The sequence below is a fragment of the Dromaius novaehollandiae genome, chromosome 20 (genome assembly GCF_036370855.1).
Source record: "Dromaius novaehollandiae isolate bDroNov1 chromosome 20, bDroNov1.hap1, whole genome shotgun sequence".
Lineage (NCBI taxonomy): Eukaryota > Metazoa > Chordata > Aves > Casuariiformes > Dromaiidae > Dromaius > Dromaius novaehollandiae.
Window position 1 is genome coordinate 13,766,977 of NC_088117.1, and position 25,524 is coordinate 13,792,500.

The window sequence follows — 25,524 nt, forward strand, 5'->3', positions numbered from 1 at the left end:
CTGCGGTGCTCCCGGCGTCGGCTGGCGATGCTTGGCGGCCGCAGGGACCGGGCTCCTTGCTCACGGTCCCCGCGCGGGTCCCCTGGCAGCTCGTGGCACCAGCATTGCCCTCCATGGCAGGAAAACGGCATCCTCGAGCGCTGACGGATGCGATTTCTGCATAACCGCCTCGGTTGGAGGTGGCAGAGCCGGCGGGATCCTTTCTAGCCTGACCAGCCCGGCTGCCCCGCGCTGCACAGCACTGCACGGTGTTGCCTGGCATTGCACAGCGTTGCCTGGTGTTGCATGGCATTGCCCGGTGTTGTCCGGCGTTGCATGGCATTGTCTGGCATTGCCCGGCGTTGCCCAGCATTGCATGGCATTGCACAACGTTTCCCGGAGTTGCCCGGCGTTGCCCGGCATTGCCCGGCGTTGCACAGCATTGCACAGCGTTGCACGGCGTTGCACAGCGTTGCACGGCATTGCACAGCATTGCACGGCGTTGCACGGCGTTGCACAGCATTGCCTGGCGTTGCATGGCGTTGCCTGGCGTTGCACAGCATTGCACAGCATTGCCTGGCGTTGCCCGGCCTTGCACAGCATTGCACAGCATTGCCTGGCGTTGCACGGCGTTGCACAGCATTGCCCGGCGTTGCACGGTGGCGCGGGGCGGCGCTCGGCTTGGGGGAGAGCGGGACTGTGGCACGTTCGTTTTTTACCAACATTGATATCATAATTTAGTTTCTTTTGTGAATTAGATTTGGGGAATTTGAAACTTAGCTCTGGTGGCGCTTCTCTCCCAATTTATTACATATGCTTAAATAAACATGTTGAATTAACTTTATAAGGCTTGTAAAAACTACAGATAAAACTGCTGGGGAAAATCAACATTCTAAATCATGCTAAGTCTCTTCCCATTTTGCTCATCCTCTAGCAGGGCATTGACAAAAATATGAAATTGATTTGGTTGAAGGGTGTTAAAGAGCCGACAGCCAAATGTCACAAACAATGAATGGCTGCAGTGTTGAGAAAATCAATAGGGAGGTTAAAGCTGGTCTTGTGAAAGACTTGGCAGACTGCTCTGTTCCAGGAAGATATCTGTCTTCTGGCCTTGGTTGCATGATCAAAAGGAAAACTTGATAGGTTTAATGAAGGGAGATACTGTAAAACTGACAACAGAAATATAGACACTGTGGTAAACTGCAGTGCACATCAGTGAGTGGAGCTATTAGATACATTTTTCAGTCTGAAAAAATATTTATAGGTAAAGATGTCAAAAAATATTAGTGCATTCCTCCACTTCTTCACGCTCGCTCTGTGATCAGCGCCCGCGTTTGCATGGCGTAAACAAAGGTTCCTACTCCGTGTTTAGCTGTGCGACATCGTGGCAAACGCGTAGGGCAAAATAATTAGCGTGACAATTAGCGAACTGTAATGTTTCCAAATAACTCCACGATGAGACTGGTAGCCAAAGCGAGACTGGGATCTCTTCTTTATCTGGAGATGGTATTTCGGCAAACGGTAAGAGATGGGGAAAAGGGAACCACCGTTCCATCAGTTAGCGGGAGGACAGGGTGACGGCAGACTGCTCCGTAGTCCACCCCGACGGGCTTCACGCGGCATTACGTCTCACGCTGTTATTGATAAATATACGGCGGGTCCTGAAATCAGTTTTGTGAATATTAGATCCACAAATATAAATGAGGATGCCAGCCATAAAAAAGGTTAATAATGTTAGATTAATTTTGTTTTTGAAATCAGCTTGTAAACAGAATTTGCACTGATTTACACCTGACCTATTAGCAGTGCTCCTATATAACATATTGCATCATTAGAGAAAAAAAAATTTAAGGTTTGAATGATTACTTCCCACGCATTTTTTTTTCCAAACGCGGCCATTGCACCTAAGACTAAACTATATAATAACACTGGAAGTCGCGTGGCACCTTGGCAGCACTGGTTTTTGCACGGCGCTGTGTTGAGCATACATGCACATTCGCAAGGCTGTTTGTGTTGGTTGTCATCTGTCAGTTCTGAGTATCTTTTCTTCTTCCTTTTTTTTTTTTTCCTAGAAAAATGAACTCATTAGTTTAAAACTCCCAAATGCCACATTCGGCTCAAACAGCGAAGATGATAACCTGTAAAAAAAGAGAGGAGAAAAGAGAGAAGTAGTCTGGCAGGTTTTCTGCAAGTGGACGCTGTAATAAAAATGCCCCCTACTTTGTTGGGATGGTGTTTGCAGGGCTGCTGCCATATGTTACTTTCCTTTTTAGCTGGGATTATGCCATCATTATTGCTGATAAAAGCTGTTTACTGCCTTGGCAGAGGAGCGCTGCTTGGCGCGGTTCGGGAGCCGCCATTCAGTTTACAGAGCAGCGCATTTAGTGCCAGATGCTGGGATCCGGGGGCTTTGTTATCTTTTCCCATTATTGGGATCATCCATTGTCTGGGGGTTTCTTCCCTCCTTTTAACTTAGCGACGGCTTTGTTGTTTGCGCTTCGAGCTCCCCGTAGCTCGGGCGGGTGACGCGGGGGACACCCGGCTCGCCGGGCTGCACCGGTGGCACCGTGCAGGGGCCGCGCAGGGCGCTGGGCCCCGTCCCGGCCGGGCCGCGGCCAAGGGGGAGCTGCGGAGGACGCGTGCATTCGCGGCAACACCATATTTCCGTCCGGAGCTGCCATCATTCATATGCAAATGCTCCCGCGCGGGCCGGGCTAACAGAGCCGTGGGGCGGGTGGCAGCTCCGCCGGTGCCAGGCTGCTGCTCCGGGCCTCGCCGCGGGCCGAGGGCTGCTCCGGGGCGGCGGGACCCCCTGCCCGGCGGCGGGCCCCTCCCGCCAGCCCTCCGCCTTCGCCCCCCGGCAGCTTGGCGGGTTTGCGGGGTGGCGGTGCGGAGCCACCGCGCTCTGCCGCCCGCGTGCCGCCGGCTCCGGGCCAGCGGGGATAGCGGCAGGCAGCCGCGCCGGGCAGCAGCGAGCCCGGAGACGAGCGCCGCAGCCGCCGGCGCCCGCGGGCACTCCCGCGCGGTCCGTGGGGACCGGGCGTCGCGAGGGCTTGCAGGCGGCCCGGCCTCCCGCTGCACGCGCTCCGCTGCGGCGAGCCCGCGACGCTGCTGCTGCTCGCGGCCTGCGCGTTGGGGAAGGGACGCCGACCTGCTTCCGGCTGCGGAGAGACGCGTCGGGAACCAAACGAGGGCAGTAAAGCCTAATGGAAGGCTGAACACATGGAAGTTTTGTTTCTGCTCGCGCGCTACCTTGTTTCCCCGCGTGTATCCTGGGAAATCAGGCTGATCAATAGTTCCCATTTCAGCACAACTGCAGCAAGCATTACAACTGTATAAAATTTACAACATTGTCTGCTGTAAATTTTAATTGGAAAAGCCTTATAGCTTTACCCTCTATCTTTGCACGTTTAAATGTATTTGATTTTAAAAAAATCAAACAAATTTACAGCGTATAAGGTCGTGTCATACACTTTTTATTGACAGTGTAATACAAATACTGGAAAACCACATTCCTACTAAAAGAAAATACGGCTATAAAAATACGAGGAAGAAGGTGGGAGCGCTGGCGAGGGCACGCGTGGGAGTAAGCAGGCGGCGGTCAGAGGACGAGGAGCCGCGCGGGGCCGGCGTGAGCACCCGCCGTGCCGGCAGCGTGCCGGGAGCGGGCTGGGCCGGGCCAGCCGGTGCACGCAGTGCATGCAGCGGGTGCAGCGGGTGCAGTGGGCGCAGCGTATGTGGCATATGCAGTGGGTGCAGTGCCTGCAGCGGGTGCAGCATGTGCAGTGGGTGTAGTGGGCACAGTGTGTGCAGTGCCTGTGCTGGGTGCAGCATGTGCAGCAGGTACAGCGGGTGCAGCCTGTGCAGCGGGTGCAGCAGGTTCAGTACATGCAGCGCGTGCAGCGGGTGCAGTGGGTGCAGCCTGTGCAGCAAGTGTAGTGGGCGCAGCATGTGCAGTGCATGCAGCACGTGCATCGCCTGCAGTGGGTGCAGCACGTGCCGCGAGTGCTGTGAGTGCAGTGGGTGCAGCCTGTGCAGCGGGTGCAGCAGGTTCAGTACATGCAGCATATGCAGTGGGCGCAGCACGTGCCGTGAGTGCAGCGGGTGCAGCGGGTTCAGTACGTGCAATGTCTGCAGTGGGTGTAGCACGTGCCGCGAGTGCTGTGAGTGCAGTGGGTGCAGCCCGTGCAGCGGGTGCAGCGGGTTCAGTACGTGCAATGTCTGCAGTGGGTGCAGCACGTGCCGCGAGTGCAGTGGGTGCAGCCCGTGCAGCGGGTGCAGCGGGTTCAGTACGTGCAATGCCTGCAGTGGGTGCAGCACGTGCCACACGTGCAGCGGGTGCAGCGGGTGCAGCGGGCGCAGCGGGAGCTGCCGTGCAGAGCGGCTGCTAGAAAACGTCGCTTTCAGCACAGCTTTATTTCTGTCACAGGTCAGGCTTAAAATGCTGTGTGATACAGTTATTGACTCTAATCTGGGCATAAACACAAGTCCTCAAGCACCAGCCCAATTAATAATTTGCATAATTAACATGCATATTAAATAGGGACTGGCCTTGCATCTGTATTCGCAGTGATAGGGGTAATGAGGGCTAGCGGAGCGGCGCCTCGGGCTGGCGGGAGCAGACGTGTGGCAGTAGTAATTTTTGCTTGGATTGACAACTGCTAGACAAGCAGTCCCAGCATAAAACTAAACCCCGTTTGGCAGAATTAATCGTTGACAAACTGCTCTTAAAGCTGTAACATTGTTTCTGTCAGTTGTTCGGTTTGATGTCACTGTTAGACATAATAAATCAATAGTGTCAGAATTTGGTAATGTTTATAGCTAGCAAGGTTTATTATTTCATATGACTGTCATGTACAAATCGCGGGTATCGTGGCTGCCTCTAAATTATCAAAGGCAGAATATTGCCCGGAATATATTTCTTAAACTCCCTCTCCAATTAATCCCGGGGCCCGGCTGCGTTCGGGAGGGGTTGCTCTGCTCTCCTGGTTCCCAGCATCGTGCGTGCAGCGCGTCTTCTCCCGTCCGGCCGTGGGTCCCCCTCCGCGGCCCTCGTCCCCGGCTGCGCGGAGCCTGTCCCCTCGCCGCCGCGGCGGGCGTAAATTACTACAATAAATTACGGGAGCCCCAGGGTAAAAGAAGCATCAAGTTATGACTTTTACATGAGTATTTAGTCAGCCATTCAATAAAAAATAGGTCTTCCAGTTGCACAGTACCATTTATCAGCTACATATTTATTATTTATCATAGCTACACACGATGCAAATGTGAATTACCTAAGCTGCTCCTCCAAGGAGCACTTGCTTTTATAGAAATGTAAACATATATAACACAGTTTGCAAAATCAGATACCGGGCTTTGAAAGGAGAAAGAAATTAGGGATGCAGATTTTATTTTTGCATTCATTTCTGTATGATGAATTATCTATGCTGCAGTTTCCTTCTAAAGGTCATCTCCTGGATTAACTTTTCCCTAACTCCCGGCTGCCTCTCCCGGGGTGACTTTCCCAGCGCCCGGAGCACCGGAGGCGGCGTGCCGAGGGCCTGCCGGAGCGGGGCCAGGCTCGCGGGGGCGGCCGGTGGCGGGGCCGGGGGGGGGACGCTGCGGGGCTGTGCCCTGCCGGGGAGGGCGGGGGGGGCCCTGCTGGCGTGGGGACAGCCGCTGGCGTGGGGATACCCCTGGTGTAGGAATACCCGCTGGCGTGGGAACAGCTGCTGGCGTGGGAACAGCTGCTGGCGTGGGAATACCTACTGGTGTGGGAATACCCTTGGAGTGGGAATACCTGCTGGCGTGAGAATACCCGCTGGAGTGGGAATACCCTCCGGCATGGGAATACCTGCTGGCATGGGAACAGCTGCTGGCGTGGGAATACCTACTGGTGTGGGAATACCTGCTGGCGTGGGAATACCCCTGGAGTGGGAATACTCGCTGGTGTGGGAATACCCCTGGCGTGGGAATACCTGCTGGCGTGGGAATACCCGCTGGAGAGGGAATACCTGCCCCCAGAGCCCCCCGGCTGCTGGCCGGGAACACCGGCCCTCGCTGGGGCAGGAGCGGGCGGCGGGGCCGGAGCGGCGGGATGCGCTGCCGGAGCTGTTGCGCAGGGCTGGCGACCCGGCGGAGGGGAAAGAGCCGTCAGAAAGCGCCGGCGGGATGAATCGGTGCCTGATCCCCTGGGGCTCCGTCTCGGCGGGCGCGTGGGACGCCCGGTTCCCTCCTCGGCAGGCCCGGGCCCCGCGCACCCGGCACGGCCCTTCCGCGGGAGCGCTGGGATGTGCCGGCACTGGCGGTGCCCGCTCTCAGCGCGGCGGGAATGCCGCAGCCCGGCGCCCTCGCCCACCGCCCCGGCTCGCTCCGGCCTCGGCCGGGGCCGTTCACCTCCCCGGGCGCGAGACAGCAAAGCCTCTGCTGTATTCTCCCTTCATTCAGGTATGGGCCCATTTCATAACCGCTTTGTGGGCCGTCGCAAGACTTCACGTGCTAACGAACGCCGTCAAATCGGCGGGGAAAGCTCAGCGTGCGTCTGCGTGCGCTGCCGCGTTTGCTGCCCCGATCCGGGTTTCGTGGAGCTGACGCTGCCGTTTGCACTCGCGAGTCGGTTAGAGCAGCGTTTCGGGGTGACCTCCGCGCAGCAGCGCAGGCGACGAGGCGCTGGACCCCGGCCTGCGACGTCCCCCAGCCCCGGCGGGGGCACGCGGTCCCCGCGCTCGGTGCCCACGGGCAGCCGCTCCGCCCGCGGAAGGGCCCTTTCCCACCGTTCCCTTCTCCGCGGCGCCTTTCCCGGTCGGGCGGTTCCGGCCCTGCGGAAAGAGCCCGGCCGGGGCTGCAGCCGCGGCTCCGTTCCCCGGGGGAGGTCGTTTGCTCTCCGAGGGACGCCCGGAGAAGAGCAGCCCGTCCGTTAGGATGCTAATTCACCCGCGCGCCGGGAAATGACAGCTTGGAGGGGCGCGGGGGAGGGCCCGAAAATGGCAGCGGATGGGGATTTTGAAGGGGGAGGGAAGGCCCCCAGTGATGCCCAAGGAAGACGGCGCTGGCGCTCCCGTCGCGCCGGGCGTCCGCGCGGGTCAGCGTGTGCAGCCCCTGCGCCGGCAGCTGCGGTGGGTGCATGCAGACCCCTCCGAGCGCCCCGAGAAAGGCCGGGATAATTAGGCCAAGTCGAACTGCGGGAGGTAGCCGGCTTCGCGGCTGCCTTTTGTATATTCATGACCCAGGTTGATTGATGGAAGGACAGTGTTTGGTGACACTGTCATTTGCAAGTTGAAAGGTAGACTACAGGCTGCAGCTATGCTCAGATGTGCCTTAAAGGGTCCTACAATAAGCTCATTTGGATGCTGATGATGTTCGCATCTGCATTTCTTTGTTTCTAACTGTTTCAGGAGGACATCTGTTAATTTGTATAGATTAGCTTGGATGCTTTCATTTAAAAACATCAAATTATGTAGCAGGACTGTTTATTATAAAAGTTTCCAGGAAAGTTTAAACTGATTTGGAAACCATGCGGAGACTAATATTTAAAAGAGGATTAAAAAAAAAATAATGCTAATATCCATATTTGCATTCAGCATCCCATGCGCAGGAATTAAGACTTGTATTTCTGCTGCAACGTTATCAGGAGGTGTTAGCAAACGCATCTGTTGAATTATAAATTTCAGGACAAACGAGGCTTGCCAAATTTCCTATCTGCTCGGGAGAGGAAGGCCTCTTTCCGCGGACAGTGAAGCCTTTGCCCTGGGAGAGGGGAAAGTGGAGGGAAATGTAATTAATTCAAGGGGGAAAATGCTTTTAGCGTGTGCTATGTGGTCACGTATTTCGGGAGCACCGGCGCTGCTCTCGGAGGAGCTGCGTTTCTCGGGGGGCTCCGAGCTCCCTTCCCGCCTGGACCCTCCGGAGGGGCGGCTGCAGCTCCGGGGCCCTCCGGCGCTTCCCGGGGCAGCCGGACTCGACACCGGTTCCGCTCCGGGTCTCCCTGCTCGTGCCCTTCCCGTTCGCCCGCGCTGTGGAATTCACGCCTGCGCCGCCCACCTTTGTGTTTTCTCCAGTTAACACACAAACGCTAATTACCCGGAGCAGGGGAGCCGGGTCCCCGGATGGGAGGTGGCGTGGCCGGCCCGGTGGCTGCCTGGGCAGGGAGAGGGGGGCGATGCCAATTAGGGGACGTCGAGGTGAGGCCGCGGGAAGGATGCAGGCAGGGCGCGGGGGCCGCGTCGGGGCAGCCTCGGCCCTGCGACGCCGGTGAACGCTCCCCGCGCCCGGCACGCCGCTCTGCACGGGCCCCCGCTGCTGCTGGCACGCACGGCGAGCTCGGCACGCCGGGGCGAGGGCGCCTTCCCCCCGGTGCCGGCCGGGATGCATCCCGGGGCTCGCCGGGCTCCTGGCAGCATTCCTGGTTCTGCATTCCCACCCTCCAGCCGGATTTAGAGGCCGGGGCCGAGCGGGGGGTTTCTGGGAGGAGCTGGGGCGGGGAAGCGGCGCGGGTGCGAGGGCTGCGCCGCGCTGCTGCGGGCTGCTCCCGTCGGAGCATATGCTGGCTATTAGTGTGCCTTTTATTTAATTTTTTTTTTTAATACAGTTTACATTGCTAGTGGCGGTGCAGGCTTAATTGCTACCTTGCCTGAACGCGGCTCGGTTTTGTAGTTACTCAAGCGGGAGGTTTTTAAAGCTGTGAAATAGTTTCCCTTCCTACATGCCCCCAGATCAGGTAGAAAATGGGGAAGAACTGCTAAATGATGTATTTAGAAAAAGCTGTTCTACAAGAGTATTTGAAACATTACAGATCTGCCAGAAGGTCCATTAACATAAATGTTTAACTCAGACACACACAAACTTATGTACCGAAATGAAAATGTTTCATGCATTAATTTGCTGCAGAAGGTACTAACATAACAATTAGAGCAACATTCTGCCTGCTCATACTTAGATTTCCTGGGGCGCTCTTCCCGCGGCCGCGCGCAGCGGGGACGGAGTGCCTCCGGGCGCCCCGCACCACAATCCCAATTCTCGCGGCTCTGAACCCGGCGTCGAAGCCGCCGGCGGGGCGGGGTGGAGGGAAGGGCTGCCGGCCCCCGCGCTCTCCCCGGCCCCGCGCTGCGGCTCGTGGCGGTGGTCCGCATCCGTCCCCGCGGCTGGTCTCCGGCGGGCTCGTGCTGCTCCCCGTCGCGCGGTGCTCCGCTGCAAACCCGGCCGCGGCACGGCGCGGCACGGCACGGGGAGCGCCGCCTGCTAACATGCCTCCTCCAAGCAAATGCTTGTCCTAAACTGAGCACCGTAGAATAAAAATGGAAACATAAAAATAGCAGTTGGAAAGATAAAACAGCATTTATAGTACTAATAAAACCGTTGTGGCTTCCACAGGAAAACATGCTTTGTAACCTAATGCGTACCTGGAAAGACTGTCGAGTTTCCGAGAGTTATAGCTGTTTTTGTAAGAGAAGCACAGAGATTTGCTTCAGGGCTGAGTGATAGATTCTCCTGCCTGGAGCATCCCAGTGTGTTTATACATGGCTTGTATGGCAGCTTTCATAAGACATTTACCCCATGATTTGCGATGAGCTTATGTGTGAATAATTAATGGCAATTAATCCTTAATTACAGTAATTAGGCAAGTCACAGGAAATTAAGCTGCAGCTGGAGAAGACCATGCCTGGGAAGAGAGGATTGGGGGCTGTGTGAATGTGCCATTCACTGACAACATTACGGGGATGAGCAGCATTCAGCAGCCTTGGCATTTCTATTGGCAGCCTTGGGTAGGACAAGAGCGCTCGGCATTAGCAGCAATCTATAGTTGTCTACAAGAGTTTTTAGTTCAAGTGCCAAAATGTTATGTTGCATATGGTGATTATCTAAGTTTATTGGTTGCCATAATTCAAATGGGTGTAATTGTTTTTGGCTTGATAGTGACATTAGGAACTGAAGCTTTTATGTGTTTGTAGGTTCTGCTGGCATCAGCCATGGTTCAACTTCTAGAAACCATTCATCCAGGTTGGCAATTACGAAAATAGATAATACAAACGGCTTGGAATTAACGGAGAAATTTTCAATAATTAAAAAAAAAGGCAACAGCAAAACCGGCGGTTTCTTCGTTGAGCAGCTAATTGCTTCATTATTAGCTGCGTTTCCCGTTAAGAGGCGGGTCGCGCAAGGTGCGGCGCGTGCAGAGTCTGCTCTCTGCTTCGGGCGCTGAGGCCGCGTGGGAGGAGATGGGCAGCGCTGGCGGGCGGGCAGCGAAGCCCCTTCGGGAGCGTCTCCCGCCTCGCTGCCCGCGGCCCCGCTGTGCCCGAAGGCAGCGCCGCGCTCGGGGCCTCTCGCCCCATCGTTAACGTGCAAAGTTTTAAACCTCGTGATTAAACGTGTTCCAGCAATTCGCTGGGCTTCCAAGCGGCGACGTTTGTGCCAGCAGCAATCTGGGGCCGAGGCGGGGAGGGAAGCGTCAGGATCAATGGGACCTAGCGAAAGCAGTCACTAATTTGCGAGCTTATGGAAAAATGCCCACGTTCTCATCAAATTACAGGGTTCCCGTAATTTGCTCAGTGACGACGAGGTGCACGCTCCCAAACCTGCTGCGGGGTGTTAAGCGAACCTCTGATTAGGTTTAATCCAAACAACTAATCTGTTAAAGGGTCCTGAATAAACAGGCGATGGGGCCAGGCCGGGGTGTTGTTTCCGACCGAGACGGCGGCGGATGGGGAGGTCAGACAGTCACGCACCGAAACCGCAGCCCGCCCGGGGGTGCCCGGCCCTGGGTGCCCGCCCGTGGGTGCCCGGCCCTGGGTGCACGGTGCCCGCCGCCGCGGCTCCTGCGCCCGACGCTTGGGAGAGCACCACTTGTTTGCAATACGAAAACGTGCAAAAACTTCGGCTCCTCGTACGTGGAATCTCGATCAATTTTTAATTTACTTGCGCGGACGGATGACTCATTTGGAAAAGAAAATTGTGACATCAAAAAAAGACGTTTTGGTGTGCAGAGATTGCTGCATCTCTCTGTTTCTCGTGCACTTCGGAGTGGAAATAAGTCACCGCATCTTAATAATGGTCTTGATTTTATAAATGATTTTTCCCCGTGAAATAAGCAATCCATTCATTTTAATATGTAGAATTGGTTTGCTGGCAGGGCGACAGTTTAAAAAGACTTCCAACTGTGACACAAGTGCAACCATATTGCTTCCTATTACTCGCTAAGGTAGTTGTTTAGAAGAGAGAATGTTCTCCCTGGAAATGTTTAAAGTGCTGTAATTTTATTTAGGATAATGAGGATTTATAACAGTTTTGCCATATGAAAACCTGCCTTCAGACGGAGGGAAATAGGCAGTTGCGGGTCTTGCGGGCGCCTCGCCGGCGGGTGTTGCGGGCGGCGGAGCCGTCACGGGGCCCCGAACGGGCCGCGCTCCCGCCCGCGCGCGGTGATTCATCGCCAGCCCGCACGCCGCCCGTTACTGTAATCGCTCTAGATGTTAATTAAAATCCCGTTTTGGAGAATATTTTAATTCCGCGGCGTGCCCAGCTGTGCGCGCGGGGCGGCACGCGGAGCTCGGCGCGGGGCCGGCAGCGGCACTGCCCTGCTCCGCCGCGGTCAGCTGCGCTCCTCCTTGTTACTAGGCCTGCAGAAAAATGTGCCTCGTTAAAAAATGCTCCCTCTTATTGCTAATATTGCTTCCAGTGCAATATCGGCCGAGCCGAGCCGGTTCGGGGCGCTGGCTTAGCGGCACGGCTAATGCCCTGTTTATGGATATAAAGAAGAAGAAATTGAACTGTTACAGATTTTATCAGGTTTTATCTGCTCGCTGAAAATCTTAGCTCTCAAAACATTTCTAATTTCCCCTATTTGAAGGCTCAAACAGTTTCAAATTACTGCCCGTGGATTGTTCTTGACATGGCGAATGGTAAATCGGGGCTGTGGAAACGCGGGAATGTGTGGTGTGTGCTTTTCCCGAACAAGGGAATTCAGCGGGCAAATTACAGTCATTTACTTGCAGTGTAATTTACTGAGAGCCTTTAGGCAAATGCAGGAGAAAGGACAGCAGAACAGAAAAAATAGCTGAAACGGGGGGCTCCCCCTCCCCGGCCGCCTGAAATACGGTCTGTATTCGCGTGACAAGGATAATAAAAACTTTCTTATTTAAAATACATATAATTTTTATTATTTTTTCGATTGATACAGCAGGCATTTGTAAGTATGACTGATTTATGTGAAGATAAGATTTTAAATCATGCTGAATTATCCACACATCTTCTTAGAATTGTGTATTTTGCGTGTATCGGTATCTGCATGCAAACATCCCGTGTTTGGAATAGATAAAGCTGTTAATTTGTGCCTAATAACAGATCAAGTATCTGAAACGGCGATAGGATTAGACGGAAATTGCTGTTCTCACCCTGTGGAAATATTCCGTATTTAATCAAATTTAAACGATAAGGACGCTCGTCTCCCGGACTCGGTGAGCAGGACACGCGGTGGCGTTCCTACCTGGAGCCGGAGCGGGCGGAGGGACGCGGGCGGTGCCGGCCGTTCTGCTCCCCGCCGCGCCGTGGCAGGGCAGGCCGTGGCGGCCCCTCGGCGCCCGCGCGTGCGGAGGCTCCCAGGCAGCGTCCGAGCGGAGCCGCGCGCCCCGGTGAGTGCTAAGCAAACAGAAGGCAGTGCCGCAGAGTGGTTTTGTACGGCATGTTGTAATTTGACACTTCAGTCGTGCCCTGCGTTACCCCGTGTCATAATTGATGGCTAAAGAAAAGCACATGCTATGCTAATCCTTTGTTAGAATAGCTGGTTAAATTGTGGTTGCCAATTTAAAATAAACTATGGAACGCTTGTCTGTATTTTAAGGTTTGTAGTCTGCAGTTTTAAACAGTCATTTTAAAGCTGTTTTTCAACTTTATGTTGCATGCACACTATTCTGCCTTTGCACACAAGGTCAGCATGTTCGCCAGTTTAATAGCAGACCATCAAGAACAAAATCAATGAGCTGCATGTTTCACACTAGTGTCACCAGGGATTTTCCCCTTTATGGCACGTTTGTGTGCCGATCCCGAGTCTGAAACGATGATGTCGATGCCGCGTTAAGGCCGTGCGGATGCGGGCGGCGGGGGGCTGGCGGTGCAGGTTGCCCGAACTCGCGCTCTCCCAGCCCAGCGTTCGCATCCCGCCTGGCTCGGCATCCCGCGGCACACGCGTCCCGCGGCACACGCTTCCTGCAGCGGCACTTCCCGCGGTGGCATTTCCAGGCTGCCGGCGCATCCCGACCCGTGCAGCGGCACCGCAGCCGGCCGCGGGAGCGAGGGGCCCGTGCTGCACCGAGCGAGCGCCGCTCCTGCAGAAGAGAATGATTTAATGTCGGTAGAAGGGTTATTCATTTATAAGGGATTAAAAATGACTCCGGTAGAATACCTTTAATTTGTAATAATGGTCTGCGGGGCTGTTTCCTGTCTAAAACAAACCGTTTGACTGGCACGTTCATTTTGATCCCTGCGGCTGCGCAGTGCGTTAGAGGGGAGAAGGGTTTTCTTGTCGGTTATTGCGGTTCAGTGTGGGAGCAGGGAGGGGCGGGCGCAGGCCCCGGGGCAGGAGGGGACCCCCGAGCGCGGGTGCCCGGGGCTGGGGTCCGGCCTCGACGGACGCGCTGGGACGCTGACCCGAAGCCTCCGGCACGGCCGGGATGTGACAGAAACGGGACCCGTCTTCGTTGCTGCTGCAATTCCCGCGCTCAGCAGACCGGCGGCGGGGGCGGAGGCGGGGGCCGCGCGCTTGTGTGAGCGTCGCCTTCGCAGCCTGGCAGAGGCCGGCGGTGCCCGAAGATCCACCGGGCCGCTGCTTGGTGCCGGCTGGTGCCGGCGCGCCTGCAAGCACCGGCGGGAGGGAAGGACGGTACACAGATCCCTGAATTCAGGAAAGCAGCACAGAGAGGTGCCTTTCAGTTTAACTAAAGAGTAAACAGAAAAACAAATGTAGCGCTTGCAAATTTGCTGTTATTGCAGATCAAAAACGTGAGCTGGAGAACTATCTGGCAGTAAAATACAAGCAGAATTAATCTGAATAAACATTTCCAGCACAGCTGTTCCGGAAAAGCGGCACGCTCGCGTTGCAGCGGGGGTGCGAGGTGCAGACGCGCTGCCGGGTCCTGCGCGCCGGGCTCGGTGCTCGCGTGTTCAGCGCAGGGCTGCTTTCTGCGGTGCCGGGAAGGGGGAAAAAAACCCAAAGCCAGTTTTGATTGGAATGTGTAGGACTACAATGCAGGATTGTGCCTGCAAAGGCCGTGCCGTGTGTGCGGCTCCCTGACCCTTCGAGGAGCATGCATGCTTGGAGCTGGGCCGGGCGAGCCCCAATGCCCCGCGCGGGGAGCAGGCAGGGCGCAGGCAGTGATGCAGGCAGTGATGCAGGCAGTGATGCAGGCAGGGCACAGGCAGGGCGCAGGCAGGGCGCAGGCAGCCCCGGCAGCCCGACGGTCCCCTGCCAGCAGCCCCGGGCCGCGTGTGCCCGCGCCTGGCTCCCCGCTCAGCCCTCTTGCAAGCGGCATCCTTGTATGGCTGTGCGCTTGGAAATACCGTTCCTATAGGTCCCGGCGATATAAATAATGTATGCGGGGAAGCTCATAAATGTAAGCTCGAATTTTCCTCAGTAGTTTTTGTTCTCAATCACCTTGATGAAACAATCTTGAAGGCGCTCTGCTTTCGGTGGCATGCGGAATGAGTCCCTGACAGCCTGATTTTCCACCCCTGTTGTGATGCTGCTTTCTCTAGTTAATATTCCTCTGTAAGTGTCGTACCAAAGTAAACCGGAGGAGCCCGGCTCATGACACCGAGGCTGCATTTGCATTAATTATGCAGTCAGGGCTGGTGAGAAAACGCTGTCAGGGCGCGCGCGGCGGTAAATGAGAGCCCTGCGCCGAAGAGCGCCCGCTTCATTCCCATGGCGGCGGGTGCAGCGCGGTGCAGCGTGGTGTGGTGCAGCCTGGTGTGGTGCAGCGCGGTGCAGCGCGGTGTGGTGCAGCGTGGTGTGGTGCAGCGCGGTGTGGTGCAGCGCGGTGTGGTGCAGCGTGATGGGGTACAACACGGCATGGTGCAGCGCGGTGCAGCGTGGTGTGGTGCAGCGCGGTGTGGTGCAGCACGGTGTGGTGCAGCGTGATGGGGTGCAGCGTGGTGTGGTGCAGCGTGATGGGGTGCAGCGCGGTGTGGTGCAGCGCAGTGTGGTGCAGCGTGATGGGGTGCAGCGCGGTGTGGTGCAGTGTGGTGTGGTGCAGCGTGGTGTGGTGCAGCGTGGTGTGGTGCAGCGTGATGGGGTGCCGCGTGATGGGGTGCAGCACGGCATGGTGCAGCGCGATGCAGCATGGCACGGTGCAGCACAGCACGGTGCAGCGCGATGCAGCATGGCGCGATGCAGCGCGATGCAGCATGGTGCAGTGCAGCACGGCATGATGGAGCACAGCACGGTGCAGCGCAGAGGCCGGCCGGGAACAGTGGCACGGTGCAAGCCTGTGCACCCACGGCAGCAGCGGAGAGCCCGCGGGCGACTGGCCATAACTGCTGGCAGCCCGCGCACTGGGAGGGCGGCCGGCCGGCTAGGGAGGCCCCGCCGCAGGGCAGGCAGCGCTCCCGGCATCCCCGGGGGTTTCGTGCACCCGGCCTGCCGCAGTCGCTCCTCTCAGCGCCGGGATGAACGCGGAAAAAGGGCTCGTTTCGCCTCCGGGGTTTCCCCCTCGCTGTCGCATGCAGCCCCTGCTGCACGCGGTGACGAGCGCTGCCCTCCCCAGCGCCTCGACGTGCCGGCGAGTCCTCCCACCAAGGCGTCCGCGGGGACGTGAGCCGCCCGGGGAGGTAGCCCCGGGGTGCCGCGCCGGGAAACGTGGCGTGAGAACACGCGTCTGAACCCGGGCGACGCCTGCGCTCGCCGGACCCGCGCTGCGGCAGCCGGGGCTCCCCGGCCGCTCCGGCACCGTGCGTGCCTGCGACGCGCCCCGCAGCGTGCGTGCGGCGGGAGCAGTGCCGGCGGGGTGCTGCGGCTGCGGTGTCACACGCGGTCCCCGAGGGAAAACAGCGATACCTAGGTAAAGCGGTAAAGACGTGCTCCTTGGTCCTTTCACATGTAAAGATTAATCTGCTAATATTACATTACAGTAAATCAGTTTGGGACTTCTTTCATCAAAACATGGAGGTTTGTTTTAAAGTTCGAAACTTGTCCTTCATATTTGTCTTCAAGACTTTCAGACACTTTAGAGTACAGTTTAAATTTAAAGTGACTTTTTAAAATTCATATACTGACATAATTTTCCTCGGAATGATTTATATTTCAGTAACAGCTTAAATTATGTTTTGCATTCTGCTCTTTGATGTCATGCGGGAGGTGTCATCACAAGATAAACTTTCACATCCGAGGATCAATAAATTGCGCTTAAGTAGTCTAATGAAAATATTGTAAATGGCTCTATAGAGTTATATACAGTACAGCCATACAGTACGGATACGCATATATATTTAACAAAGGACTGTGTTTGATCATATGGTATCATTAGCTTTGACACCGTTGCATGGTACCAGTTTACAGTGATATGAATCCTATAATACTATATCATGCTTTTATCCACTAAATAAAAACCTGCCCTATGTTTTATTACAAAGTAGGTGGCCTGGAGGAAAAATATATGTATTCTTTCCTTTTGGAATAAAATATGCATTTGGGCTTCTCATTTCATCTCCAATCTGTGTTATTCCTTAAAAATGCAGAACTGCCTGAAGTCCTCTTTAATATTTAATTCAACAACTTTTTAATCTGTCATTATGCTGTGATGAAGTAAGCATCAAGTGTCGCTGAAAAAGATTAAATTATACTTGGAAATAGGAATTGAAATGATTTAGGGTTGGAGGCTGAATATTTGCTTTGCACAAGTAATAATAGTAGGAGCTCGGGTGAAGCACGGTTTGGATGTGGCTGTAATGCCTCCGCCGATCCCCTCTCCCTGGTGGCTGCCCCTTGATTTACTCTGGCACTGCCAAGCTTTATTTGATTTAAATGGAGGTAGGAAGTGGAAATTCCGCACTACAATACATTAATTACTCTCCGCTACTCCTTACGCTGGTTTTCCTCTGCTCTGTAAACATCATAAACCCCGGCGCAGGCAGCCCCGCGGATAGCCGCTCCGAGCAGCCCTATAATTCCTGGTTAACAAGCTTATCTTAAAATGGGAAAGCAGGAATAATTAATATCGCCCCCGGAAGAATGGATGATGTGGAGCAGCAGAACACTTGTCCCCGTCCCCTCATGAGGGATGCCCCGCGCAACCGGGGACCGGTGCCAGCGCCGTCCCCTCCCGGGCCCGAGGCGCACGGCGCGTGGCTCCACGTGTGACGGGGAAGATGGCCCTCTCCTGCTGCAAGATGTTCTCCAGGCCGCGATACGCCTCGCAGCCCGCTTTGAGAAATGGGACCCTATTGTTTGTTTATACTTCTTGCAAAACTGCGCTTTCTTACAAAACATATTTTAAAAAAAGAATCCATTTGCTCATATCCCATGCATTATTTATAATTATTCTCCCTTCTTTGCAGAAATGTGAATACCTATATAAATAATTTATTGCAACTATTAATTGGGGAGCGTGCGGTATTTTTACATGACTCGGCGTTACCCCGCTGCAGCTGTGATGGCACGGGCAGCTCGGCAGCTCAGCCGACGGCTTCGGTCCCTTCTCCTGCTCGGTGCCGCTGCGAGTGCCGGCGGGAGCATCCCGGCGTCCCGTGCGTGCCCACCCCGCCGGGGCTGCCCCGGCCTGGTGCAAAGGTGGGTTTTGTCCGGCAGGGACAGAACTTCTCCTAGTCTGCAGAGATGCGGAGGTCGCTGCCGGCGAGCCGGCGGATGTGTGCTGCTGGGGAGCCGAGCACCTCCTAACCTCTGCGGACTGTAAATCCCGAGCGGTTGATATTTGAGTGCAATTCCTTTCAAACCAGCATGATTATTTGATTGCAATGAATTACCTTTTTAAAAAAAAATCATAAGTATAAATTCACTTGACTGATCCTGCAAATTATTTATGATGTAGTGTTTTGGTCTAGGATAACCTTTTAAAATAAATCAGTTTTTCAATAATAGTTCAATGTTTGCCCACCTAATGGTGTTCCCATTAAGATCTGCATTTGTCACCAACCTGCCTTTTCAGCTCGTGCGGGAGACAAGTCACCGCCCCTAAACCCACTATGCTTGTAGGGTAAAGTAAATGCATGTCTTTGCAGAAGAATAAATAAAAAGAGCAAGCTGAGTCAATAAGCGGGTTCAATTCATGCCTCCAGCAATGGCGGACAGCTCATTTTGTAGATGTGGGTGTTTTGTTTACATTTATAATGCAGCTTTATTTAATGCTGACAGATATAGCTTGTGGCAAATGATAGTCAGAATGTATGAGCAGTCATAATGCTTCTGTCTTCTTATAGTGTGCTGCTGAAAATAAGCAGTTCACCTCTGTTTTTATTGAGGAAAGGATATGAGACAGCTATAGCTTCGTGAGGCTATTTATTGAGTTGTTTTACTAGCTGTGAACATGCCGCTTTATAGCAGTTGTGAAAATGGACTTTGCTAGTGTGTGGGAAAGGAAATAACATTGCAGTATACAAGGGTAGTAAAAAAACCCTCTATAAATAATTTTTCAGAGCGAAGAATATTCTCATTTAAACAGCTAGAGAGCCTGGTGACTTTTGCCAGATGCCAGCTTTTCCTGGAATGGCATTGGGTTACAAGCACGCTATCGAAAGCTATTAATATTTTAAGGTAAAAAATGGAGTTTAGGTAATTTAGGCGTGGGGAAGCTTCCCGGGGAGGGTTTTGGGTCGCTGCTGCCGTGTCCAGTGGAGCCCCGAGCCTGGGGAAGCGGCGCGGCCCGCTCGGCACGGCTCGCGGGATGCCGCGGTGCCCCGGGCCGTCCTCAGTCCTGCACAAAAAGTGCGGTGCTGAGGATTAGCCGGCGCTTGCGGAGCCCGCTGCCTTTTCTGCCTGCGTTCATGGGTTCGGCAGCAGCGCTGAGGGGCACAAATCATTTTCATGTATGCAAAAATAATTTCGAAAATGGTATTAGTCTCAGCAGGTGAGGCCTTTTGTTTCCTCCATGCTCATGCACAAATTCCCAGGGAACACTAAATATTAAATTGAAATAACCCTCCCTTATTACTGCACGGCTATGGATTCAATTTAGTTCTCTTCAGATAAGGTTTTTCTGGACACACGTTTGCCGTTGCCTGTCCTGTAAATACAGCTGAGGCCGCCGCCGCCACGGTCCCCGCTGGCCGCCGTGCCGCGAAGATGCTGCGCTGGGCCGGCGCGCTCCGGGGCCTCCGGTCGCGGACGCTCCCTTCCCGCTCTCGTTAGGTTTATGGATTGCAGGAGCGCTCCAAGACGTCCCCTTTCCCCCCTTAACTGGACGGAGAAATGGTTTAGTCTCTCCGCAGAGCGATTTCTTTGCTTCGCCACCTGTTTTCAAACCCCCGTGACCAAAGGAGGGAAAACGCGGAGCCCGGCTGAGCCCGAGGACGGCAGGCGCCTCCGGCCGCGGGAGCGGGGACTGCAAATGCGAAAACGAGGAAGAACCGCCGAGTCCGTGTTTGTTACGGTGGCAAACGAGGAGTTTCTTTCGATTGCATCACTGCTGCTGGTGGTTTGCAGCCGCCCGGGACTCGAAGCCGCCTCGGTGCTGTTGTGCGATGCCTTCTCACGGCGAGTGCGGGGACTCGCAAACCTGCGCTCTCCTCCCCAACACGATGCCCTGGAGATTCGGATGTGAGGCTGTAATCAGCCAGAATTTCACATTTTGTGCTTTACACCAAGGAATTACTCTCATTTTTATGAAAATAAATATATGGTCTAGCTCTCCTAATAAGACTGTCTCCACTGTGTTTAAGTAATAATCATTTATTGTTTAAATACAGTAGAGGCTGTAACAAAATGCTGTCAAGAGCCATCACACTCATTAACCTGCCAGCTAATTAGCCTCCTCCTGCCTGATTGCTGACAAGTTCTTCAATCTGAACCTATCGCTGTTGTGTCAGCGCTGAAGCACCAAGCGGAGTGGAGGAGGGCTCCATTAGATGTTTGCGAACAAAGTCTGTGCATTAAAGGTTTGTTTCCTGCACTCCAACAAATGTTACAGCATTAATATTCTCAGCTATAATTAAATTGGCAACTCTTAATTATCGTAATTAGCGCGTTAACCGTTTCCCGCCTAGCGCCGCTCCTCGGCGAGGCGCGGGACGCGGCGAGGAAGGGCCGGGCGGTGCCGGTGCCCCGCGGCGCCGGCGGAGGGGACGAAGGCAGGGCGTGCTGGCACCGAAGGCCTGGCGCTTGGTGCTCTGCGCAGGCCTGCAGAGATCTCCTGCAGGTAGATGTCCTGCCGAAGCAGACCCAGTTGTACGGGCACGTTTTGCCCGGCTGCAGGAAGAGCGGCGCGGAGCAGAGCGCCCTCCCCGCGCCCGCCCGAACGCGGTCATCGGTCCCCGACGTTTGCTCTGGCTCCTCTTCAGCGCACAAGGCGAGCGAGTTTTGCAGTCTGTTTATTGGCTTTGGTCTTCTGTGCACGTGGCAAAACCACCCTGTGAATTGTCGTCATCCGTGCCGGCGCTGCCGCGCTTGGGTCGCCCTGGCAGCAGGATGCACGTCCCGGCGGCACGGAGAGTCGCTTGAAGGACCCCGGGGTTGGAGGCTCTGCATCTGAGACCTCCAGTCCTTCTGCATCGCCTCGTGGTGCTTTTGGTACGGGCGGACGAGGACTGGCTGCACCGGAGACAGTGCGGGAGAGGAGCGGGGTGGAGGGTGGGCCGAGGACAAGACTCTGTCCTTGGCTCCGTCCGGCACAGGGGAGGTTTTCCAGGGAAACAGCTTTGGAAGAAGGAGGTGTCTGTGCCTAGGCTGGGAGCGAAAGCCCCGTCCCCTCGCAGAGCCTCGCAGATGCGTCTGCCCTTGCGCGTGGAGGGATCGTCCTCGTGGGCGCCGTGTCCTGCTGCCCTGCCCTGTCCCGGGAGGCCGGGCGCTGCCGCGGACGTGCGCCAGCCGTACCGGGACCCGAGTGCTCTCTGGGCGGCTTGCTTTTGGGGACAGATCCTGCTGAAAGAGCGAGTAGTCAGGGATGCTGGAAAGTGTGGCAGTGTCCAGGTGTCCGTGGGATCACTGCAGTTAGTGCCAGACACCTTCGGCGGTCTTGGGTCCTCGTGCTTCTCAGCCGTGACTCACAAGGACACTGCAGAGTTGCCTAGATATCCGTAGTCTCGTTTTCCATCTCAAGAAGCCAAGGCATGGGGAGGTGAAGTGGCTTGTCTAAAATCTCACGGCAGTCCTGGCATGGGGTCGGGGCACCCGAGTGCCTGGGTCGCAGCCGGCAGCCCAGTTGATCGTCCCAGCGGCTGCGGTTACACCCCTCTCCTTTTCCGGCGTCCAGAGCCAGCCTGGATTTCGTCTGGCAGGAGTCCGGTTAGTCCCTGTTCTGCTCACGCTGGTGGCCAAAAGGCTTTAGAAATCGAAGCAAGGCCGGTGTTAAATGTTAGACAGCGAGTGAAGGGCTGGTGCTCCTCCGAGCTGGCTCGGGGACGCAAAGAGCAGGTGAATGCAAGACCGGCTCCCAGCAGCGGGAGTGCGTCATCCCGAGAGGCCGCGCGGGAGCTTCTCCTGGGCCTCGGCACACGCGGTGCCGCCCGTCCCTTCGCTGCCGGTGCCTCCCCTCGGCTTTCCCCTCGGCCACGGCAGCTGCCGCCGAGTGCGTTCCCTCGTCCCAGGAGGTATTTCAGGGAGCGGGGAAGCTCTTCCCGGTGCCTCTGGTTCAGGGGCAGCGATTCTTGCCACTTTCAAAGGGGGAAGAAGTGTTACCTTGATATTAGCTTATTTTTTCCCCTAGCGCATAATAATTCTGTATGTATACAGTAAAAAGGGAGATAACCCAAGGCAAATTTAATTTCAGATTGGGCTTTTGCTTAATGTATTATTCATAGTATTATTTATATCATCACTTAGACATATCCCTGGCAATAAACTGAAAACTTAACTTTAACAATAACAGTCACCTCTATTTTGGGGGCGATGGTGGGCTGGAAGCACTTGGCTCCGCTTCATCACGCTGCAGCGGCTTCGATAAGGGGGAGGGTTTTAATGAGGGGCGGGGGGTTGCTTTGCGGCTTTTCTTTCCCCCCAACATTTTTGCTGCGTGACCTGGTTTTGCATTTTTCTGCATCTCTGTTCATCTAATTAGGATGTTCTAAAAAGACCTGGACCACTTATTGTACAGAACTGTAGCCCGTGGGTATTTAATAAGGAGCTTTCAGTGGTGCATTTGCATCTTTCGCTTGGGGTCTGAATAGCGAATTACCTTAAAGATCATTAGAAGCGCCGCTGTGTCGTTAAAACCAGGCCACGATATTCTAATGACAGTTTAAAACGTGAGGCATTCCCCGCGACGCGGGCGACCCTGGCAGAACCGCGCAGCGCGGACGACCGGGCGCTGCCGGTGCTCCCACCACGGCTGCGGTGCCTGGTGCGGGCGGGGGCTGCCCTGGCCACCAGCACCTCCGGAGCAGCCGCCGCTGCAGCGCAACCGGCCTCCCGCTCGCTGCGTGCGCTGCCGCGCGCGCCCAAAGCCTTGCAAAGGAGAGGCGCGTTGCACCGCGATGCAGCCCCCTCCGCACCACCTGAGCTGCTCTCTAAAGCTTTGCGCCGCCGTCCATGTGTCCATCCGTCCGTGCATCCGTCCGTGCATCCGTCCGTGCATCCGTCCACGCTGCCTCGCTTCCGAGGCCGGGCTGCTCGCGACACGGCGGTGCCTCGGGGCGAGCGGGGAAGGGGCGCGCGCCCGGCGGCCTTTGCAAGGGACGCTTGCTTTCGCGGGACGCTTGCTTCTGCAAACGCCGGTTGAGTCCTGCTCTTTGTTACACCGCGGATAGGTTTTGCTACCTGTGCTCGTGCAACGCTTCCCACCTATTTTTCTGTTTGAAGTGTTATCAGGACACTTTGTGTTATTGTTTCCTAGCAACAAAAGCGACCTGAAAACTCCTGCCGCTGGCCCTGGCGCTGCGCGGGGCCCGTGCCGGCACGCTCCGGCGAGCCGCGGCTGCTGGCTGCGGTTCCCTCTCCCAAAAGTCTGCTCTCCCTTTATGCAAGGAAGAAAGTTTTATTTCCATATTCTAATAATGGCAACGGTTGAAGTAGGGTATCAGTAAATCGTCATCCTGCACTCTCGTGCAAAGCCGGACCACAGGTTTGCTGTCGGATACCGCTGCAAACTTGCCCCAGGACGGCGGAGCGAGCGGCGTGCAGGGCGCGCCGGGGCCGCGGTCGCTGCTGCTGCGCGTTACTGCTCCGTGCGTGCAGAAGTGCAGTGCCGCAGCGAACGTGTCGGGAAAAGAGGAGCTTTGTCACAGATGCCCCTCTCGCTATGCAGCTGTGACACCGATGCGTTTGGGGGGATCCGTGGCGGGTGCCAGGACGCTGCTCCGCAGCCGCCGCGGCCGGGCGTCCCGGGGAGGCCACCGGGGGCTGGCAGCCTTCCTCCCGGCGGTGATGAGTTTTGGTGCATCCGGGGAGGCGTCTGCAAGGTGCTCGTTCCGCTCATCGCGGCCGCCGGCAGCTCTGCGGGCCGCTGCACCGCCCGCGTCACCCCGCCGCGACGGCCCGATCTGACGGGGCCCTTGCCTAAGCGGTAAAGCCCCGTGTTGCCTCTCCTTCGCCCTTCCTCAGCACTGCGCGCTTGAGCGTTGCAGAGACCCCGACCCTCTTTGTCTGGAGGAAGCGGCTCTCTCTGCGGCTCCGGAGGATGCCGGGGCGGCTCCAGCGGGCGCTTTCTCCTGAACGGATAAACGCCGGAGAGCTCTGCTGCAGGATCGCGCTGAGGAACGAGGCACGCAGGTGAAGCAGGTGCTGGGGCAGGTGGGTGTTTTTAGAGGCCTTTTAAGGCTGAAACTGCCAGGGATAATCTGGCGACTTGGCGGAGGAGCTGCTCGTGCAGCGAAGAATTTCTCTTTAAAAAAATCAGTGTAAGCAGCATTATTTTTTTCCTCTGGGATCCCAGACAATGAATGCACAGGCCTGTTCATTAATATCGGTTGTCTTCTGCAGGGAGTATCCAGATTCGTCGTGCCAGGTTTTAAATTTTTAATGTATTACCAGTTCTTACACGGAGCGGGCCTTTTCTTTGTTCTTTTTACACTAATACTGTTTTGTATTCAGCCTCGCGCTCGCCTGATCCATCTCTTGGTGTCCCTTGCAAAAGCTCTCCCGCAGCAGCGCCTGCCGGATCTGACAGTCGGTCTTTGTGGGTCTCCGCGAACGCACGCTCCCGGTTCCCCCTCGGAAGCGCCCGGCGGCCGCGGGTGCCCTGATGGCCGCGTGCGAATCGGCGGGGCCGGCGCGGGCATCCGTCGCCCCGCAGCGCTCCCGCGGCCCCCGGAGCCCCCGGAGCCCCCGGAGCCGGGCACCGAGCTGCCGCCCCGCCGCGCCGCCGGCCCCCTCCCGCCTCCCCGCCTGCCGCCCTGAAACTCCCGTTCAACGCTCATGCAAAGGGGGCCGCCGTAAATCTCGCAGTCAGCATTAAATATTGTTTGTTTTAGCTGCCTTGCACTCCGCGTTCCCCCTTTTAAGGGGAGAGCCATTACGAAAGGTTAGATTCACAGTTAGTGGCGCTTTAGCTCTCCCTTTTGAATCAGCGAGGTTGCCGTTTTATTGCTCTCTGACTTGCACTTCAGTGATGAGAGTAAACTAGCATCAGATTAAAGGTCAGCAAATCCCATCAAAGCGAGGAATATTAGGGGCACAGATAGTTGGAGAGGCAGCACACCGCTGGGTATTGACAGGGTGATTCCAGGGTATCGCTCAGCAGAATTATAGCTGCCCAGAGAGTCAGTACTGCTTTAATGAGCCTGTGTGAAGAGGAAGAGGGTGGATTTATGTAGTTCCTCATAATTTTCTGTAGAGACTGTTATTGCAGACATTCTGGAGAGTGTGCTGGTCTTTCATTTAATTCCGAGGTCCTGGAGCTTCTCCGTCCAAAGGGTCCTTCCCGTTAGCTCAAAGCAAAGCTGACACCTCCGCGCGCACCACCGCGGCACCCGCTGCGGGAAAGAGTTTTCCCGGGCCGGTTCGCAGCCCTCTGCCACCGCCGTGGCCTCGCAGCCCAGGGGCCTTCCTGGTTGCACTCCGAAACGGGCGTTAGGGAAACAGGAGAATTTACAGTGTGTTCTTCTGTGATTTCTGGGCTGGGAATCCGGCGTAGTTTCTGTCCCTGCCAGGTGAGTATCACATTTAGTGCATGGTTTGCATGACTATCTACGTGCTTTCTTTGTTTCGCCGAAATGCAATTAAATAAAACACAGAGAGTTCAGAGGAGAGCTGTGCCTCGCGGAGCCCGTCGAGCCGCAGCGAGGCGCGTAATGGCGCGCGAGCCTCGGCGAGGAGGGGACGCCGCGAGAGACTGCAAAGTCGGCAGCGGTTATTTCTGCTTCGAGCAGTAGATCTGAGGTTTGTGCTGGGCAGTAACAAAAGAGTCCCAAACCCTGTCCAAAACCGGTGCGTTTCCTCTGAAAACAGAGCAGCTGGAGCACTTCTCCGTGTAC

The 25,524-nt window shown here is 55.7% G+C and overlaps 1 protein-coding gene and 1 long non-coding RNA gene across 7 annotated transcripts in view; one reads left to right on the forward strand and one right to left on the reverse strand.

The window, feature by feature from the left end:
• PBX3 (PBX homeobox 3) overlaps window positions 1-25,524 on the forward strand; it is a 107,459-nt gene that overhangs the window by 52,757 nt on the left and 29,178 nt on the right. The window lies entirely within an intron of this gene.
• Window positions 8,499-12,568, reverse strand: LOC112983645 (uncharacterized). Its single transcript, XR_003259278.2, has 2 exons — window positions 12,440-12,568; window positions 8,499-9,234 (listed from the first exon to the last, which is right to left on the reverse strand). It is a non-coding gene; the product is annotated as an uncharacterized LOC112983645 (long non-coding RNA).